Source organism: Anomaloglossus baeobatrachus, chromosome 2 (genome assembly GCF_048569485.1).
Source record: "Anomaloglossus baeobatrachus isolate aAnoBae1 chromosome 2, aAnoBae1.hap1, whole genome shotgun sequence".
Lineage (NCBI taxonomy): Eukaryota > Metazoa > Chordata > Amphibia > Anura > Aromobatidae > Anomaloglossus > Anomaloglossus baeobatrachus.
The window spans coordinates 561002315-561024347 of NC_134354.1; the positions used below are offsets into that span (position 1 = coordinate 561002315).

General features: G+C 48.1%; 1 long non-coding RNA gene across 1 annotated transcript; it reads left to right on the forward strand.

The window, feature by feature from the left end:
* The first annotated feature begins 767 nt into the window (after positions 1-767).
* LOC142290390 (uncharacterized) lies at positions 768-1435 on the forward strand. Its single transcript, XR_012750286.1, has 4 exons — positions 768-837; positions 972-1042; positions 1160-1228; positions 1330-1435. It is a non-coding gene; the product is annotated as an uncharacterized LOC142290390 (long non-coding RNA).
* The last annotated feature ends 20598 nt before the right edge of the window (positions 1436-22033 follow it).

The following is a 22033-nucleotide window of genomic DNA, read 5'->3' on the forward strand; positions in this document are numbered from 1 at the left end:
CATCAGGAGATCCTGTGTCTCCATAGGTCCCTTTTCCTGTCACTCTTAAAGTGAGCAGGGAAGGGATGATGACTCCGCCCCTAACTTCCGGGACGCGGCGATTTTAAATACCCCTTCATAGTAGATCCATGTGCAGGACACTGACAACACTAGGATACAGGCAACATACTGGATTTCCAGCACCACTCCCTGCGTCTCAGATGTGCCTCGGCACTCGGGACCCGGACAGGGTCTTTGCAGGTGGAGTGATCTAGAGGACTTCTTTGGGTATGTACCTTCCTCCTAAACCAGGAGGGGTGTATGCTTTGTATGTTTAAAAGGGGGCCCCCCATTGATACTGATTTAGTCTGCTTTTGTAGGTCTGACCTATAACAGGTGGGACCTCAGTACTTTTTTAATTTCTAGGACTAATAAGGAAGTCCTTTCATTACAGGCATATATTCTGCTCTCCCCTCTATCGGTGGCCTATAATTTTTTGCTGATTGCAGCAGGTTGTTACATAGATGTTCCTCGGATGGTATCTTCTCTTTTGCAGGTATACTTTTTGTGATTTGAGGGTTTATGCATGACTGATATGTAAATGGGGGTATGATGGAGTCCCCTTTTTTTCACATCTAGGAGCCGTGTTATGAAAATTCTCCAGGGATCAGGCTGGAGCAACTCCGACCCTGACATATTGGTGTCAAAGGGTAGATATAATGGCCTTTTGGGGTATGGCCCTCTGCTCCATCATGGCTCTAACAGGGATATTTTGATTATACATTACAGATTCTCTCTTCATTTAAATTGGAGAATATAATACATCCGTTGGACCCCGGATCACTAAGGAACAATCAGGTTCTTTTTGCATCTTTTATTTTTTATTACCATCCACATTATAGTGATCCTATGCCATATGTGGTTTTCAAGAATTTACGCATGTTGATACACGAAATGGGGGTATGATGTAGACTCCTTTATTTTACATACAGGAACCCTGTGGTGAGAATTCTCCAGGAATTAGGCTGGAACAACCACTACCTTGACTCATTTGATGCAAAGGGTAGATACAACTGCCTCTATTTAAATAATTTTTTTTTTTTTTTTTTTTCTCTCTGGGGGGGGATGGCCCCCTACTCCATCATGACTCTAATGGTGATATTTTAAATATACATCGCAGGTTCTCTATTCACGTGAATTGGAGACCAATACACATCCGTTGGGCCATGGTTCATTGAGGAGGAATCAGGTTCTTTCTATGTGTTTATTGCCATCCTTGTCATAGTGACTCTGTGCAATCTGCATGTTGCCCTAAGGGACTTTTTCCTCTTCACTCTTTTTGTTTTGTAGTAAGTCCAAAGACATAACCCCTCTTATAAGTCCACTTATCCTGATGGAACAATAGGGGATCTTGTGAAAAAAGGATACAGTAATACCTGTCGCACCTATCCTGGTCAGAAGACTTATTGAGTCACTGGCTCTAATCATTTTCTAAGTAAGTCATCTTTGCTGCACGCATTGGTTCAAGGAAGCATGTTTAATCCTGAATTTGATTAGTGACACATGCCTGTCTTTCTTACAGGTGTCTTCTATCTTGTACCCCTGATGAACCCCCTTTCATTGCGTTAGAAGGGGGGGAAACGCGTCGGGAGGAGCTGCAGGAGCCTGCGTGGCAGACCCTGTCGCTCCCTTCTAACAAATATCAAGTTTTCAGATTGAATATCTATTCAGTGAAAAAACCTACATTTAACGCTATTGTGTATTACATGTAGTTTTGTCTTTAACACACTCTGCACCTGGATGTTGGTGGTGGACACAAGCCAGTTGGAAATAGGGATAGTGAGGGCCAGCCATCTGGAGCGGGGGGGGTCCTAAACATTATGACACCCTCCGCTGGTAGGAAGGGTCATTGAGATATAGCTTAGGTTCTATGAAACCCGTTACCTACCACTGATCTTTTACTCATTCTCTCACGCTTTTCTATTTTTCAACTAAGCTTCACTCACCTTGTATTTGTTTATTGTTGTTTGGAAGACATATGGTGTCTATATTTTAAATCAATATTATTAATAAAGATATTTATTTTGAGGTTTAGTTTATGTGGTTTTCTGGTCATTCTACCTCGAATTTCTATTATTTTGTGGTTTTACGCAATACCATCAGCCCCAGACGCTCATTAAACTGCAGTGGCGCTCACCCATCCCTGACCGCAAATACCGAGAGTGGCGTCACGACTTCGTATAAAGAAAACCTGACTGACCTGTTGCCAGAAGGTATTCCCCAAGATCTGTCCCCGCAGTGTCACGCTGCAGCGCTGTGCTGGGCGACTCATCTGGCATCACGAACAGGATAAGGACTACACCTGTTAGGCAGATGACCGTGCGTCTCAGAGGTCCGACTGCAAAATTTGAACCGCCGCCATATTGTCATCATCAAAAGCGCGCGAAGCTGAAAGCTGCAGCCCACGCGAAAGAGAAGAGCACCGCCCACGAAGAGGTGTGGCCTCCCCAGAATCCCCGGAGCGTTCTGACCCCGAAAGAGAAGGGAGTAACCTACAGAAAAAGAAGAAGCGGGACTCAGAGAAGATGGACACCGCGAGAGCTAATGCCCTCAGCCAGGGCGACGCAGCCCAAGCGATGCCAGGCCCCGGCGTGGTGAACGCAACAGCGATTAGTGCCGGTGCCGCGGTCGCAGCTGCGCCGGCTGAAGTCTCCCCGATTATGCTGATCTCCTTACATCCCAGGGGCGCACTGGCTGCCCCAATACGCCGGCAAAGCAGACACCCTGACTGGATTCAAGAAGAAGATCAGCTCCCTGCTGGACATGTATGCAATGACCGGTAAGCAGAGGGCCGCCGTGATGCTGGGGCAATTGACTGGAGCAGCAGAATTGGAGGCTGAGGCCTGGACCAATGATGACCGTAGCTCTGTAGAAACTATTTTTACCAAACTAACAGCTGCTTTTGAAAACCGCACCGAGGGAGAGCTGAGGTGTGGACTTCTATAGCTGCCGCCAGAAGCCCCAAGATAGTCTCTTATGCTATGTCCTCAGGCTGCAAGCCGCACTACGGGCCCTCAAGCTTGTGGATCCTGTCAGTGATCAGGAAGGAAACCGGATGATGGCCGAACAATTCTTGCAGGGAGTGCACTCCCCTGAGGATAGAAAACAGATGAGGCTGTGGTTCCTGGAACACCCTGATGTGGACTTTGCCATTCTGAAAGACAGGGCAGTGAAAGCACTTCAAATCCCTATGGACACAGACCCCATCTCACCAGCATGGTCTACCAGTTCCTCGGCTGCCGGAGCGGAATCCTCCTCGCAGGCCCTGGTAGCTGCAAAAGGACTCAACACGCCAGCAGAGGCCATAGATACACTATCCTCGCAGGTGCAGCAGCTCAGCAAGGACGTTGCCCGGCTCCTGAAAGCCGTGCAACTGCCCTCAGAATCCAAAGCCCCTCCTAGGATCCTGCTAGCTGATAGCCCAGAGGACGTCCCTTGGATGCGGGGAAGAAGAGGTCCTACATCCCGAGGGTGGAGCAGTGATTGCTCTGACTTGTCTGGACAACCCATCTGCCGTCGTTGCCAGGAGGCAGGCCACTATGCAAGGGCCTGTCCTTTAAACGGGCCAAACCTGGGGCCAAGGGCCAGTCACCAGGATTAAGAAAATAAGGCCCAGCTGACTGCCGTGATCAGTATGTGGGTGGACGACCAGTCCTGTCCATCATCCTGGATGGGATTCCTACCCCGGCATTATTGGACACCGGTTCTCAGGTAACCTCAATCCCGTATGTCCTTTATCGCAGGTTTTGGTCGGACAACGATCTCCGACAACCGGACCCTGACCTCACCATTCTATGCAGCCAATGGACAACCTATAGACCAGATTGGGGTCAAAGAGGTAACCATAAAGGTGGGAAGGCAGGAAATGAAGGGACAAGGACTGATTGTTGTGGATAATGATGTTAGAGAAAGGAACCCACAAGTGATTTTAGGCACTAATGTCATAGAAAATTGCCTAGGGGAAGTGTTGTTGTTGCTTCACCAGATTGCTGAAGGTGCTGAGGGTGGACCACGGAGAGCCTTGCAAAAAGAGATCTGAGTCATCCTGAGAAAGCAGCAGGTAAACCAGACTGGCGGTGAAATTGGTACTGTACGTGTAATAGATGCTAACCCCATTGTGATACCCCCACGGAGTGAAATGAAGATGTGGTGTAGAGCAGCGGTAGGTCTCAGAGGATGGGATTACCAGGCTGTAGTAGAGCCCACTCATTCAGAACACTGGCCCATGATTCTGACAGCCAGGGGGGTAGTAGACGTACACAAGGGACGAGTACCTGTACGAGTGCTGAACTGTGGGGAGGAGGAAGCCAGACTACCAAGATACGCTACCATAGCCAAACTGTTTACTTGTCCAAATGATGCTATAACACCTGTAGGTCCCCTGACACAAGCTGACTCAAAAGAGGACGAGACTTCCCAAAAGCAGTAAGAGGGCTGGTGCCAAAAACTCCATGTGGGGACTGACTCTACACCCACCTACCAGAAACACGGGGTTCACCGGGTCGTGCAGGAATACGAGCAGGTCTTTAGTAAGAACCCACTAGACTTTGGTAGAATCAAAGGGGTGCAACATCACATACCCACAGGCAGTCATCCTCCCATTAAGGAAAGACATAGGTCTATACCACCAGCCCATTACCAGTGCACAAAGGACATGCTGAAGGACATGAAAGAGGCAGGAGTCATAAGGGACAGTTGCAGCCCTTGGGCAGCTCCCCTGGTCCTGGTGAAGAAGAAGGATGGCACAATGAGGATGTGTGTAGACTACAGATGGATAAATCAGATAACACACAAGGATGCCTACCCTTTGCCACGGATAGAGGAATCCCTCGCTGCCTTAAAAGCTTCTAACTACTTTTCTACCCTAGAGGCAGTCACGTACCAGCCACCAAGAGGTGACCCTGAATCCGCTACCTCACTTTAACTGGAAGGAGACACAGGAAAATGATCCAGCGGTAGGCTTGGTAAAGAAGCTGATCACCCAACCTGGCGCCAGCCTTGACCCAGGAGCCCCACCTGAGGCATAGTACCTATGGAAAGAGAGGAGTCGATTATTCATCTACCAATACAAACTTTATAGGAGCATCATTGACCCGAAGACGCATGAGAAGGTGTAGCAGCTGATTCTACCGCAAAAGGATACACGGATGGTGCTGGAAGCCTATCACAATGGCGCAGGACACTTTGGTTGGAAGAAACTGGAGGCACTACTTAAAGGAAGATTCTACTCGGTGGGCATGAGATCTGCCCTATAGAAGTGGTGTCTAAACTGCGGGCCCTGCAATCTTAGAAGAAAAGACCATCACAGTCAGAAAGCACCGCTCCAACCAATCCAAACCAAACGACCCCTGGAGATCGTGGCCCTGGACCATGTAAAGTTGGCGCCCAGCAGACAAGGCTACAACTACGCTCTCACTATGGTTGATCATTACTCCAGGTTCCTGGTGGTAGTACCAGTCAAGGATTTGACAGGCCAGACTGCAGCCAGAGCTTTCCAAGCATGTGTCTGTCGACCACATAGCTATCCAGATCAAGTGCTCACTGACCAAGGCCCAGCCTTTGAAGCTGAGGTGTTTAAGGAATTTTGTAACATTTATGGCTGCAAGAAAATCCGTACCACGCCTTACGATCCTCAGACCAATGGCATGTGTGAAAAGATGAATCACATTGTTCTCGACCTCCTGAAAACTCTCCCACTAGAAGAAAGGAGCCAGTGGCCAGAAAAGCTGCCTGACCTGGTGGACATGTATAACAACATCCCTGTGAGTTCCATGAACTGCACACTGGCACACCTGATGAGGGCCAGACCTAGAAGATTGCCAGTGGATCTGGAAATGGGAGTGGAGACCCCTGAAGACCCTCTACAAGATGCTGATTGGGATTCCACCCGCCAAGCCCAATACAAGATAGTACAAGAGTGTGTGGAGCGAAGTTTGAGTCAGCAGTGGGAGAGACAAGAAAAAGCCTACAATCAAAATGCACCTGCTGTTCCTTTGATGCCTGGAGAAGTAGTCAAGAGAAAGAGAAGACGTCATAAACTCGACAATCACTGGGAAGCAGAACCCTACACTGTGTTACCATCAACACTTAGCCGTGAGAAGACATGCCTCATCAGCAAAGATAGAGGAAAGACAACAGCTGTAGTTTCCAGAGACCACCTTAAGAGATGCCCTGAACAGCTAAGAATCCCTGAAGAAGTTTCCAACCCTTCGCCAGTCGAAGAACCAAGAGAGAAGATGATCCATACTGTACTTGGAGATTTTCCAGCAAGTTGGCCTCAATACAATGGAGCAGTTGTAATTCCAGTAATCACCTTCCCTCAACCCAGAGAAGAAGTAAGAGAACAAGAAGAACCTGTTCAGAACTTAGAAGAGCCAAGTGAAGCTGAATCAGAGGACCATGCACTGGTATCAGCACCCAGCACCCAGTACATCTATCATTCACATTGAGACACATACACTGGGTGGGAGGCCACAACCTCAGACAGGTGACAGCATAGTATTGCGTAGATCAACCCACAGCAACTTTGGTCAGCTCCCATTACGGTATCGAGAAAGTACAGTCCAAAATGTTTTTGTAGTAAATCTCTTTAAGTTTAAGAATGTTTAACCTGTTTACAGTTCAGTAACGATTAAGAATGTACCCGCAAGGACTATTGCGAGAACTTTGCTGCTAAAATGTGTTGCACCAGTTTACGTGCACTTTAAAAAGGGACCAAAGGTTAGGAACTGGTTATAACCACAAACTCTATCAGTGTAAAAAGTTACCTCAATGGTACCAAACTCAGAGTCTGCCTGTTGAGGGACATGGCTCTGCACCAACAAGAGGGCACGCCTGTTTATGGGGCCTACCTTACACCACCCTCCTCAGAAGCGGAAGATTGCAGGAAAGGTCTGGGGAAACAGATGGCCCAGACCTGGTCACCAAAAGGACCGGTGACCTACCTCTTGGAGGTTTTTGGGTGGGTTCTGGACTTGTGGGTGGTTGGTGGTGGAATGGTACCTGGTATGTTTTATATGTTTAAATGTAAATAGTTGCCCCTGTGTGGGAAAAGTTGTATTTACCCTTTTTTTCTCGTCTTTGCAGCCCAAGGACGTGCTGATAATAACTAAGGGGAAATGTGGCGCCACTGACCTGGTCAGGCACCACAGAGTATTGCACCCAAGCTGGGGCAGTGCTTCCAGGTAATCTCCAAAGGCCAGGATGAGGTGTGCACATACAAACACATAGCAACCAGGTCTCCCACACCATTAGAAGGAACCCTTGGGTAGCCTGAAGAGGTTAACTTTCAATTACCTGCAAGGGGTGTAGAGGAGGGGCTGGAAGCTAGAAGCAGGGCAGACAGGAAGAGAAGGAGGAGCAAGCAGTCTAGAGCAGAGTGTTGGGGAGTGTGGAAGGGAGCAGACGTACACCCATGCTAGCCAGACCCTGCGGAGTGTGATAGCTGTTAACGGGGGAGAACGGGTACCTGTGGGTCAGACTGAAAGACACCTGCAGAGAGGTGGCCGAGTACGGGGACTGCTGGTATTCCGGCACGCACGGGGATACAGGTCCCCAGAGCAGAAATCTAATTCTCTTGAGTTTCTCAACCTGCCAGTGAGGGTACTTGCGGTACCTCACCAGAAACACAGAGTCCGAGCCCAAGCAGCAACAAGGGGACCCACAAGGGGACTGATAGAGAGAGGGATGGATAGAAAGAGGGATGGATAGATAGGTACTGCATAGTATACAGGACACACACATACAGAAAGCACAAAATACATGACAAATGACACCCAGCACATTAAACTCACCTAGATAGAATCCTCCAGGAGTTCAGTAGCTATTGTCAGCAGCTTCTTCCGCTGCAGTAGTGCAGGCGACCCTCCCCAATCTCTCTGGTGAAGATGGGAGCAGACAGGACACAGAGCACAGAGGAGGGGTGGGCGTCCTCTGCTGGAGCCTGTGCGGAACGGGAGCAGCAAATGAAAGCAAACTGCTACTGCTACTCCATGCGGTGCCTCCTGTGATGTTTGCCGGCCAATGCCTTGTGCGACCGGACTAGTTGCACATAGGTAAAGCAGGCCATGATCAGCATGATAGCGCCAGTATAGCAGTGGCTTTCATTTATATATGAATTTTTTTCACAAACATATGAATGAGCACTAAGCTCTTTAATTGAGGATTAAGGTTTGAGATGTTATGTAGTGATTATAAAGGCTGTATATGTAATGCATGTATGTGTAGATGTGGAGAGAGTATTTACTAAACCCCTTGTCTTGCACTTTTAGTTTTTACCCGTATTATAAGTCTACAAACACATATGAGGGCTTTTTGTTTGCAGTACAAGTTGTAGTTTTAAATTCGACCATGAAATGTACTTAAAATAAATTATGGGGGAAAGAAGTCAGCTATTGCACCCATTTTGGGGGGGGTCTTTTGTTTATTAAAGGCGCTTGTTGTGTGATAAAAATTACCTTGCAACATCATTGTCCAGATTACAAAAATCACAGCAGGTTTTTTCCCTATATGCTAGGGGTAGGAAAATTCAGAACTAATATATATATATATATATATATATACACTGTGAGATGGCACTCGGTAACCTTGGAGGTGGCCAGTGTGTGTCGCAGAGAGCCTCGGCCATGAACTTGGATTCTTCGCTGGGACTTGTAGTTCCACGAGTCTTTTGGTAGCATGTTTCAGGGCTAGATGCATGGGATAGTCCCAGAAAGCAATGGGCGGGACTGACCATCCACATGCCGCCACCCAGGGGTGTGTCTGGGAGGATATCATATGTCTGGTGGTGATCACATGGCAGTCTACCGGGGGCCTGGAAGGACATGGCCCTGCTAGAGCACATGGTGAGACCATGTGGGAAGTGTGGGAGACTGTGTAAGAAGCCTCCGAGAGCAGTGCAACACTGACCGGAGTCAGTGTATGGGGAGACTGCTAAATCTCCTGGGTGGAACAGATTTAGAGTCTATGGAGTTAACCGGACCGGGTCAGTGAGTAAAGGATGTGATGCCGGCACGGAGACCCTTTGTGTATGAAGCCTTGTGGGTCTACTCCCTGTTGGAACCGACTGGGGATAGCGGCATGTTGCTGAAATATGTTTAAAGGAACTGTAACAGCGGCTTATGACAGGCTTGAATAAACCGCATGAACATTTTAAGTGATAAGTGCTCTTCTGTGACTCAATCCTGCTACCTGACGCATGGTCCCCCATACGCTCGGGGCCGAAGTCGTCACATTACATACATACACACACACACACAGTATATACATGAAAAATATACACACAAACTTCGTTAATGTCCCTATAATGTAGGTTCCGTAACAATTTTACTTTGTAATAAATTAAACTGAATGAGGACTTTTGCATGGCAATCTATGTTTTTTATTGGTACCATTTTGGGATAAAGTACATCATGTTGATTGTGTAAAAAAAAAACAAAACAAAAACTTGTGGTGAGTGTAAAAAGAAAAAAAAAGCAACTCTAGTGTTTCGATTTTTCACCATTATCCTGTTTACTATAGTAATTCACTTTATATTTCATCGATTAGACTTTTGAGGAGGTGAGGATACCAAATCTGTTTATTCTTTTGATTTCCTTATTAATGTATTGGCAAAAGGGTGGGGAGAAAATACATTTTTCTTTTATTTAAGGCCATTGTGCACAGGTTGAGTACCATGTTTACCTCAAAATAAGACATACCTCGAAAATAAGTTCTAGCAGGAATTTTCAAGGTAAGGCTTAAATATAAGCCCTACCCCGAATCCCCAGTTATTATTATTATAGTTACAGTTCAATAATGAAGTATCCATGCAGCTAAAAAAAGTTAACTACTGCAAGACACTTCATTAAAGAAAGCAGACACCCCCAAAAGAGAGAAGGAAGACCCCACAATCATACTCACCAGATCCTGAATGGGAAGCTGTAGCTGTAGAACGCAAGGACGTGCTGTGGAATGCATCGAGGACCGGTGGTGGATCGCATGCACACACACATCCGGCGACACCATACCGCTTCAGAGACCTGGGATGCAGTGGAACACGAGGATCTGTGGTTGAACACATCGGGGACCTGCAGTGGAATGCATTCCACCGTAGGTTCTCCATGCGTTCTACCGCGGGTCCTCGAGTTCCACAGTGCTGCCGGCTGGAAGCAGTACGGTATCACAGAATGTTTGTGTGTGTATAATGTTCCCGCGATCTGATGTGTGTGGGGGAGAGGTACCGGCCGCAAGATGGGAAGAACCGCTGTGGAGTACACAAGCACCTGCTGGGAGTGACCACTGTGGATCGCAGGAGGACCTGGGAGCGACGCAGATGTCCACGGTTTGGTAAATACAACTCTCCTGGGGCGTTTTCCTTTTTTGGTGGGTAAACTTATCCCCAACCCGTGTTTCCCCAAAAATAAGCCCTACCATAAAAATAAGCCATAGCACATTTTTTAGGGTAAAAAAATAATATATGACAGTGTGTTATTTTCGGGAAAACACGGTATTTGGGTTTTTACTTCAGTATTTGCAAGTCAAAATAAGGCATGGAACAATCAGAGGAAAGTTCTGTATAGTAGAAACACGTCACCACTTCTGCATTTTTTACCCACTCTTGGATTTGACTTTCAAATACTAACATAAAAAAACAAACAAACCATCAAGTACTTGACATGTGCCTAAGGCTACAGTGCTGACCAAAAGTATTGGCACCCCTGCAATTCTGTCAGATAATACTCAGTTTATTCTTGAAAATGATTGCAATCACAAATTATTTGGTATTATTAACTTCATTTAATTTGTCTTCAATGAAAAAAAATAAAAAAATTGTCATAAAGCCAAATTGGATATAATTCCACACCAAACATAAAAAAGGGGGTGACCAAAAGTATTGGCACTGTTTGAAAAATCATGTGATGCTACTGTAATTTGTGTAATTAACAGCACCTGTAACTTACCTGTGGCACCTAACAGGTGTTTGCAATAACTAAATCACACTTACCGCCAGTTGACATGGATTAAAGTTGACTCAACCTCTGTCCTGTGTCCTTGTGTGTACCACATTGAGCATGGAGAAAAGAAAGAAGACCAAAGAACTGTCTGAGGACTTGAGAACCAAATTGTGAGGAAGCATGAGCAATTTCAAGGCTACAAGTCCATCTCCGAAGACCTGAAAGTTCCTGTGTCTACGGTGCGCAGTGTCATCAAGAAGTTTAAAGCCCTTGGCACTGTGGCTAACCTCCCTAGATGTGGAAGGAAAAGAAAAAGTAACAAGAGATTTCAACGCAAGATTGTGCGGATGGTGGATAAAGAACCTCGACTAACATCCAAACAAGTTCAAGCTGCCCTGCAGTCTGAGGATGCCACAGTGTCAACCCGAACTATCCATTGGTGTCTGAATGAAAAGGGACTGTATGGTAGGATACCCAGGAAGACCCCACTTCTTACCCCAAGACATAAAAAAGCCAGGCTGGAGTTTGCCAAAACGTACCTGAGAAAGCCTAAAATGTTTTGGAAGAATGTTCTCTGGTCAGATGAGACAAAAGTAGAGCTTTTTGGGAAAGCCATCAACATAAAGTTTACAGGAAAAAAACAGGCATTCAAAGAAAAGAACACGGTCCCTACAGTCAAACATGACGGAGGTTCCCTGATGTTTTGGGGTTGCTTTGCTGCCTCTGGCACTGGACTGCTTGACTGTGTGCATGGCATTATGAAGTCTGAAGACTACCAACAAATTTTGCAGCATAATGTAGGGCCCAGTGTGAGAAAGCTGGGTCTCCCTCAGAGATCATGGGTCTTCCAGCAGGACAATGACCCAACACACAATTCAAAAAACACTAGAAAATGGTTTGAGAGAAAGCACTGGAGACTACTAAAGTGGCCAGCAATGAGTCCAGACCTGAATCCCATAGAACACCTGTGGAGAGATCTCAAAATGGCAGTTTAAAGAAGGCACCCTTCAAATCTCAGGGAACTGGAGCAGTTTGCCAAAGAAGAATGGTCTAAAATTACAGCAGAGCATTGTAAGAAACTCATTGATGGTTACCGGAAGCGGTTGTTCGCAGTTATTTTGGCTAAAGGTTGTGCAACCAAGTTTTAGAGTAAAGGTGCCAATACTTTTGTCTGACCCATTTTTGGAGTTTTGTGTGAAATGATCAATGATTTGATTTTTGTTTCATTCTCTTTTGTGTTTTTTCAATGCAAGCAAAATAAATGAAGATAATAATAGCAAGGAATTTGTGATTACAATCATTTTCAAGAAGAAACTGAGTATTATCTGACAGAATTGCAGGGGTGCCAATACTTTTGGCCAACACTGTATGTGCGCACTTTGCGTTTCAGCTGCGCTTTGAACTGCAGCGTTTTCATGCCAAAATGCATGCGTTTTGATTTTCAAGCAAAGTCTATGGGAAATGGGGATTTCTTGTGCGCACTTTGCTGTTCAAAACGCAGCGTTTAATTTGCATATTTTTGGGCAAAAACTCAGCGTTCAAAGAATTAGCATGTCAATTGTTTTTGCCATTTGGGCTGCGTTTTGCTAACATTGAAGTCAATGAGAAGTTGCAAAAAGCAAGCAACATCAAAATTCCAGCGTTTTACATGCTTTTTAGCTGCTGAAAACATGCGTTTTGGACTACATAAACGCATGCGTTTATGACATCAAAATAATGGAATGATATGTCCCTTTACACACACACATAGTCCGACAATTAAATTAATGAAAAAATATTAAATTTATTGTTGTTATTTTAGCCATAAATAGTATAAAACTGCTATAATTATATTAAATATAACTATTTTCATTATATTTTAATAATTATATTTGTTTTCTTTTTTTTTTCCCTTTTTTCATAGTGTTTGACTGTTTAAACTTTATTTAGCAGTGTCTTTATGTTCAAAACGCATCAGTCTTCACGCAATGGAAAAGCATGTAAAAAGCGCTAAAAATGCAGCTAAAACGCGGTAAATATGCATGCATATTTATCGCGTTTCTATGGTTAAAAGCAACTTTGGCAAAAGCAATTTCTGCCAGAGGATGCGTTTAGAACTGCAACTACCTCGACGCAAATTGCGCACATAGCCTAAATGTTTTTAAAAACTTATTCTTCAAATTTTTTTAATCAACCTACAAGATTTTAACCTGTGATCACTTGATGCTAATATTATATACTGTAGTATATAGTAAAAGAAATCCCTAGCTCACATACTGTAAAGATGGCAGTAAGGGGAGCATTTTATGGGCCTCTGGCTGCTATGGCAATTCTTCCGCACCTAGTGATTACATTATAGCCACTGGAACTGACATCCATTGAGAAGACAGATACTGTATATTTAGGTGCTTAAACCGCAGCAAACAGCGCTGCCTCCAATTACTGCTATGGACGCTGTAGTCACAAGAGTGATGATTTTCTCTTCCAAGAGAATTAGCTGAGAATCTAATCTCAGTTTCAGCCGAGTATCAGTTTACTTTGATCCGATTCTCTTGCATTAGAAAATCTTATCACAGGTGCAGAGAAGACAGAGAACTTAATTTCTCCATTCTGTGTTAGCGTATAATGGACTGCATTCGGATGACATCTGAGTGCACTCCGATGTTTCACATACACCTATAGACTTTAATAGGTGCATGTGATTCGATTTGAGGAGACACATGCAGCACACTGAGATTGTTTTCTTAAGACAAATCAGTATGAGAATAAAAACATAGTATATCACTGGTCTGAGTGCTATCAGATAAAACAGAGAATTGCAGGTGGGCGAGCGTGCGCCAGAGCATTGCAGGTGGGCGAGCGTGCGTCAGAGCATCGCAGGTGGGCGGGCATGTGTAAGAGCATTGTGGTTTGGCGTGTGCGTGCAGGAGAGCATTGTGAGCAGGTGTGCGCCAGAGCATTGCGGGCGGGCGTGCATCAGAGCATTGCGGGTGGGCGGGCGTGCACCAGAGAATTGCGGGCGGGCATGCATCAGAGCATTGCGGTTTGGCGTGCATGTGGCAGAGCGTAGCGAGCAGGTGAGCATGCGGGAAAGCATTGCGGGTGGGCATGCGCCAGAGCATTGCGGGCGGGCGTACACCAGAGCATTGCGGGCGAGCGTGCGCCAGAGCATTGCGGGTGGACGAGCATGCGCCAGAGCATTGCAGGTGGAAGAGTGTGCGCCAGAGCATTGCAGGTGGATGAGCGTGTGCCTGAGCATTGCAGGTAGACGAGCGTGCGCCAAAGCCAGAATTGCGGGCAGGCATGCGTGTGCCAGAGCATTGCGACCAGGCGTGCGCCAGAGCAATGAGGACAGGCAGGCACCAGAGCATTGCGGGTGGGCGAGCGTGAGCCACAGCATTGAGGGTGTGCGCCAGAGCATTGCGAGCGGGAGGCAGAGCATTGCGGGCGGGGGTTGCGCCAATGCATTGCAGGTGGGCGAGCGTGCGCCAGAGCATTGCAGGTGGGCGAGCGTGCGCCAGAGCACTGCAGGTGGGTGAGCGTGCGCCAGAGCACTGCAGGAGGGGGGAGTGTGCCTCAGTGCCAGAATTGTGGACGGGCATGCGTCATAGCATTGCGGTTTGGCGTGTGTGTGGCAGAGCATTATGAGCAGTAGGTGTGCGTGTGGGAGAGCATTGCGGGCGTGCGGGAGAGCATTGGAGGCATGCGTGCGCCAGAGCATTGCAAGCGGGCGTGCGCTAGAGCAATGCGGACAGGCAGGCATGCACCAAACCAATGCAAACAGGCAGGCGTGCGCCAGAATATCAGAATGTGGCGGGTGGGCAGGCGTGCACCAGAGAATTGCAGGCAGGTATGCGTCAGAGCATTGTGGGGTGGCTTGCGTGTAGAAGAGCTTTTCAAGCAGGTGTGCGTGCGGGAGAGCATTGTAGGCAGGTGGGCGCCAGAGCATTGCAAGCGGGCATATGTGTGGCAGAGCATTGCAGATGGGCAATCGTACGGCAAAGCATGGTGGATGGGCGGGTGGGTGGCAGAGCACTGCAGGCGGGGGTGCGGCAGAGCATTGCGGGCGGACGTGCATGCGGCAGCGCATTGCGGACGGTCATGCGGCAAAGCATTGCGGGCATGCATGCGACAAAGCATTGCGGGCATACATGCGGCAAAGCATTGCGGGCATGCATGCGTGCAGCAGAGCATTGCTGGTATGGGGCGTGCAGAGTGCTATGTAGTGAGCACTATGCAGCTGTCATTGGTGATGCTTTAGACATTAGGATCACTTTGCGGTCACCAACAAAATGGCTCCACACTGTGATTCTAAACATCTTCCCTTATCTTTTTGGAAATACCCAGATTGAGAGGGGGAGGTGTGACATCAGACACACGAGAGCAGATTCTGACCACTTTTACTGCAGTTGTAATGTGATTAGTTCTACAGTAGGATTTCAGCAGCTGCTCTCCCTAGTGTTTAAGAGTGTAAAATATCAAACTTTTAAATTTTTTTTTTTATATATTTTGGTCAATTAAAAACAAACACGACAGGCTGCTGATAAGTCTTTGGCTTTACCCAGAAAGAAACGAGATAGGATGATGAAACTTTTACATTTATTCCACATAATCTCCACGGATGTCAACACACTTCTTACATCGGTATTCCAAGTTCTGTAGGCCTAGCAAAAAGAAGGATTTCAGTTGTGCCTCAAACCAGGCATCTGTAGCAGCCATGGCATGAGAAATGGTGTAAAATTTGGTACCTTTGAGGTGTTTCTTCATGTTTGGAAATGGATCATAGTCGGAGGGAGCTAGATCTGGTGAATAAGGTGGGTGGTCAACCAGCTGGAAACCCAGCGCTGCCAGTTTTGCCGTGGTCACTTGTGCAGTGTGAGCAGAGGCATTGTCTTGCATGAAGAAGATTCCTTTGGACAGCTTGTCTCGCCTTTTGGCCTTCAGAGCTGCCTTCAATTGGTCCAAAAGTTCAATGTAATACCTTGCATTGATGGTGGAACCCTTTTGAAGGTAGTCCACTAGCAGCACGCTCTCCTTATCACAGAACACAGACGCCATCACATTAGTGGCTGATTTTTGCACCCTGAACTTCTTTGGAAGAGGAGAACCACTGTGCCTCCACTCTTTTCATGGCTCCTTGTTTTCAGAGTCATACAAATAAATCCAGATCTCATCCATAGTGACCAGGAGATCCAGAAAGTTCTTATCAGACCGGAAACGCTGACAAATAGACCGGTAAGTTTTCACTTGCATGCTTCTCTGATCTGTTGTCAAACATTTGGGGACCCACTTTACAGAGGGCTTCCTCATGTCCAAATGTTCATGGCTAATAACAAACATGTTCACAGGAAATCCCCATGATGTCTGCTATTACTTTAGCTGAAATACTCCAGTATGAGGTTGTGCACAGCATCGACGATCTCCGGAACAACCACTTTTGGTCATCCAGGATGTTCTTCATCATTGGTGCTGAAGTGGCCCGTTTTAAATTTGGGAACTCAGTTCTTAACTGTGGAATATGAAGGGCATTGATAACCCAATGTCTGCGACATATCACCATAAATATCCTTCTCGGACTTTCCTTGCAAAAAAAACAAGAATTGTATCACTTTTCTGCTCTCAGTTGCTGTGAATATCGCATTAGACGCCACCATTTTGTTTTCTGGCGTGCGTAGAACACTGTTGTTATAAGCAACAAACACAAAATTTTGAAAACATAAGGCTTTCATGTGATGTAACATTTGTTACCATAGAAACAAAAAAAGATCACAAAAGGCAAAGACTTATCAGCAGCCCCTCGTAATAATAAACAAAAAACATTAAAACTTTACATTTTTTCAGTTATTGAAATATTTTTTTTTGGATGACACCTTCCCTTTAATGATACTCTGGAACTGGAGAAGACATTGGCTAGGGAAACATTATGAAGGAACTTACATACGGTAGTTACATATGTTGGAAAAAAAACAACCTAGGTCCATCAAGATCAAACGATCTACACTAATTACATCCCCTGGCAAAAATTATGGAATCACTTGGCTGTGAGGATGTTCATTCAGTTATTGACTTCTTTTTTTTTTTTTTTTAAACAAAAGAAGAAGCAGATCACAGAAATTGCACAAAACAAAAAGTGATTTCAAATGTCAACTTTCTGGCTTTAAGAAACACTAAAAAAAAAATCATGAAAACATAATGTGCTAGCCAGTAATGGTTACTTTTCAAGACCAAAACAGGGGGAAAAAATTATGGAATCACTCAATTATGAGGAAAAAATTATAGAATAATGAAAAACAAACAAACATTCAAAAGAACACTCCAATACATCACTAGTATTTTGTTGCATCACCTCTGGCATTTATAACAGCTTACAGTCTCTGAGGCATGGACTTAATGGATGACAAACAGTATTCTTCATCAGTCTGGCTCCAACTTTCTCTGATTGCTGTTGCTAGATCAGCTTTGTAGGTTGGAGCCTTGTGATGGACCATTTTGTTCAACTTCCACCAAAGATTTTCAATTGGATTAAGATCTGGACTATTTGCAGGCCATGTCATTGACCTTATGGGTCTTCTTTTAACCCTAGAACGCATACCTGGGGCCTCACAAGCCTGCTAGGTTACTTGTTTTTTATGGTAATTTCTATGGTTGCGCGTTCTAGGGTTAAGGAATGTTTTCACAATTTTTGCTCTATGGCAGGAAGCATTATCATCTTGATAAATGATTTCATCATCCCCAAACATCCTTTCAATTGATGGGATAAAAAAAGTGTCCAAAATTTCAATGTAAACTTGGGCATTTATTGAAGATGTAATGACAGCCATCTCACCAGTACCTTTACCTGACGTGCAGCCCCATCTCATCAATGACTGTGGAAATTTACATGCTCTCTTCAGGAAGTCATCTTTTTATTGTTTAGCTTTTCTGTATGTAAATCTCATTTTCTTTAGGCGGTTTCTTATAGTTCGGTCTCAGCCATTGACTCCAGTTTCCTCCCATTCGTTCCTCATTTGTTTTGTTGTGCATTTCCTGTTTTGGAGAAATATTGCTTTAAGTTTCCTGTCTTAACACTTTGACGTCTTCCTTGGTCTACCAGTAGGTCTGCCTTTAACAACCTTCCCATGTTTGTATTTGGTCCAGATTTTAGACACAGCTGACTGAACAACCAACATCTTTTGCAACATTTTTATGCCATGTTTGTGATGCTTTTTTTTAAACAAACGTAAACAACTGAATGAACCTCCTCAGAGCCAAGTGATTTACGCTCAATCCTATCCACAAGTTCATTAATAAAGAGATTAAAAAGAATTGGTCCTAGCACAGATCCCTGCGGTACCTCACTGTTGACTATAGCCCAATTAGAAAATGTACCATTTATGATGACTATTTCCTGTCGTTTAGCCAATTCCTTACCCATCTGCATAAAGTTTCTCCTAGTCCTTGCTTCTGGAGTTTCATTATAAGTCTGATGTGTGGTACAGTATCAAATTCCTTACCAGACTCCAGATTTACATCATCTGCACTTACCACCTCATAGAAACCCAACATGTTGATTAGACAGGACTTGTCTTTTGTGAATCCATGGTGGTTGTAAGTTAATTATATTAAAGCAGGGGTGGGGAACCTTTTTACTGCCGGGGGCCATTTGGAATTTCCTACTAACCTTTGGGGGCCGCACAAAATTATCAACTTGAAAACTACCCTGTTATATTTGGTCAAACGATTAATTAACTCACCCCTACTGTGGTGGCTGGAGCTGCTTCTCTTTGGTGCGGCTGTGATGTTCGGTGATATTGATCATCTTGGTTCTCACAGCTGCTTTTCCAGGTTTGTCTCGGGACATACACATCACAAGAGACGCTGGGGCGCATAAATTACAGGAGACACTGGGAGTACACATCACAGGAGGGGCTGGGGCATATACATCACTAGGGGGCATGGACAGCCCGGGCGGTGGCACAGACATGACTGGGGACAAGTACAACACTAGGTGGCAGCACAGACAGAGCACTAGGTGACAGCACAGACAGAGCACTGGGTGGCAGCACAGACAGAGCACTAGGTGACAGCACAGACAGAGCACTGGGTGGCAGCACAGACAGAGCACTGGGTGGCAGCACAGACAGAGCACTGGGTGGCAGCACAGACAGAGCACTGGGTGGCAGCACAGACAGAGCACTGGGTGGCAGCACGGGCAGAGCACTGGGTGGCAGCACGGACAGAGCACTGGGTGGCAGCACAGACAGAGCACTGGGTGGCAGTACAGACAGAGCAGTGGGTGGCAGCACAGACAGAGCACTGGGTGGCAGTACGGGCAGAGCACTGGGTGGCAGTACGGACAGAGCAGTGGGTGGCAGCACGGGCAGAGCACTGGGTGGCAGTACGGACAGAGCAGTGGGTTGCAGCACGGGCAGAGCACTGGGTGGCAGCACGGGCAGAGCACTGGGTGGCAGCACGGGCAGAGCACTGGGTGGCAGTACGGACAGAGCAGTGGGTGGCAGCACGGGCAGAGCACTGGGTGGCAGTACGGGCAGAGCACTGGGTGGCAGTACGGGCAGAGCACTGGGTGCCAGTACAGACAGAGCAGTGGGTGGCAGCACAGACAGAGCACTGGGTGGCAGTACAGACAGAGCAGTGGGTGGCAGTACAGACAGAGCAGTGGGTGGCAGTACAGACAGAGCAGTGGGTGGCAGCACAGACAGAGCACTGGGTGGCAGCACAGACAGAGCACTGGGTGGCAGTACGGACAGAGCACTGGGTGGCAGCACGGGCAGAGCACTGGGTGGCAGTACGGACAGAGCAGTGGGTGGCAGCACGGGCAGAGCAGTGGGTTGCAGCACAGACAGAGCACTGGGTGGCAGCACAGACAGAGCACTGGGTGGCAGCACGGGCAGAGCACTGGGTGGCAGCACGGACAGAGCACTGGGTGGCAGCACAGACAGAGCACTGGGTGGCAGTACAGACAGAGCAGTGGGTGGCAGCACAGACAGAGCACTGGGTGGCAGTACGGGCAGAGCACTGGGTGGCAGTACGGACAGAGCAGTGGGTGGCAGCACGGGCAGAGCACTGGGTGGCAGTACGGACAGAGCAGTGGGTTGCAGCACGGGCAGAGCACTGGGTGGCAGCACGGGCAGAGCACTGGGTGGCAGTACGGGCAGAGCACTGGGTGGCAGTACGGACAGAGCAGTGGGTGGCAGCACGGGCAGAGCACTGGGTGGCAGTACGGGCAGAGCACTGGGTGCCAGTACAGACAGAGCAGTGGGTGGCAGCACAGACAGAGCACTGGGTGGCAGTACAGACAGAGCAGTGGGTGGCAGTACAGACAGAGCAGTGGGTGGCAGTACAGACAGAGCACTGGGTGGCAGCACAGACAGAGCACTGGGTGGCAGCACAGACAGAGCACTGGGTGGCAGCACGGACAGAGCACTGGGTGGCAGCACGGGCAGAGCACTGGGTGGCAGTACGGACAGAGCAGTGGGTGGCAGCACGGGCAGAGCAGTGGGTGGCAGCACAGACAGAGCACTGGGTGGCAGCACAGACAGAGCAGTGGGTGGCAGTACGGACAGAGCAGTGGGTGGCAGCACGGGCAGAGCACTGGGTGGCAGTACGGGCAGAGCACTGGGTGGCAGCACAGACAGAGCACTGGGTGGCAGCACAGACAGAGCACTGGGTGGCAGTACAGACAGAGCAGTGGGTGGCAGTACAGACAGAGCAGTGGGTGGCAGTACAGACAGAGCACTGGGTGGCAGCACAGACAGAGCACTGGGTGGCAGCACAGACAGAGCACTGGGTGGCAGCACGGACAGAGCACTGGGTGGCAGCACGGGCAGAGCACTGGGTGGCAGTACGGACAGAGCACTGGGTGGCAGCACGGGCAGAGCACTGGGTGGCAGTACGGACAGAGCAGTGGGTGGCAGCACGGGCAGAGCAGTGGGTTGCAGCACAGACAGAGCACTGGGTGGCAGCACAGACAGAGCACTGGGTGGCAGCACGGGCAGAGCACTGGGTGGCAGCACGGACAGAGCACTGGGTGGCAGCACAGACAGAGCACTGGGTGGCAGTACAGACAGAGCAGTGGGTGGCAGCACAGACAGAGCACTGGGTGGCAGTACGGGCAGAGCACTGGGTGGCAGTACGGACAGAGCAGTGGGTGGCAGCACGGGCAGAGCACTGGGTGGCAGTACGGACAGAGCAGTGGGTTGCAGCACGGGCAGAGCACTGGGTGGCAGCACGGGCAGAGCACTGGGTGGCAGTACGGGCAGAGCACTGGGTGGCAGTACGGACAGAGCAGTGGGTGGCAGCACGGGCAGAGCACTGGGTGGCAGTACGGGCAGAGCACTGGGTGCCAGTACAGACAGAGCAGTGGGTGGCAGCACAGACAGAGCACTGGGTGGCAGTACAGACAGAGCAGTGGGTGGCAGTACAGACAGAGCAGTGGGTGGCAGTACAGACAGAGCACTGGGTGGCAGCACAGACAGAGCACTGGGTGGCAGCACAGACAGAGCACTGGGTGGCAGCACGGACAGAGCACTGGGTGGCAGCACGGGCAGAGCACTGGGTGGCAGTACGGACAGAGCAGTGGGTGGCAGCACGGGCAGAGCAGTGGGTGGCAGCACAGACAGAGCACTGGGTGGCAGCACAGACAGAGCAGTGGGTGGCAGCACAGACAGAGCACTGGGTGGCAGTACGGGCAGAGCACTGGGTGGCAGTACGGACAGAGCACTGGGTGGCAGCACGGACAGAGCAGTGGGTGGCAGTACGGACAGAGCAGTGGGTGGCAGCACGGGCAGAGCAGTGGGTTGCAGCACGGGCAGAGCAGTGGGTTGCAGCACGGGCAGAGCAGTGGGTTGCAGCACGGGCAGAGCAGTGGGTGGCAGCACGGGCAGAGCAGTGGGTTGCAGCACAGACAGAGCACTGGGTGGCAGCACAGACAGAGCACTGGGTGGCAGTACGGGCAGAGCACTGGGTGGCAGTACGGACAGAGCAGTGGGTGGCAGCACGGGCAGAGCACTGGGTGGCAGTACGGACAGAGCAGTGGGTTGCAGCACAGACAGAGCACTGGGTGGCAGCACAGACAGAGCACT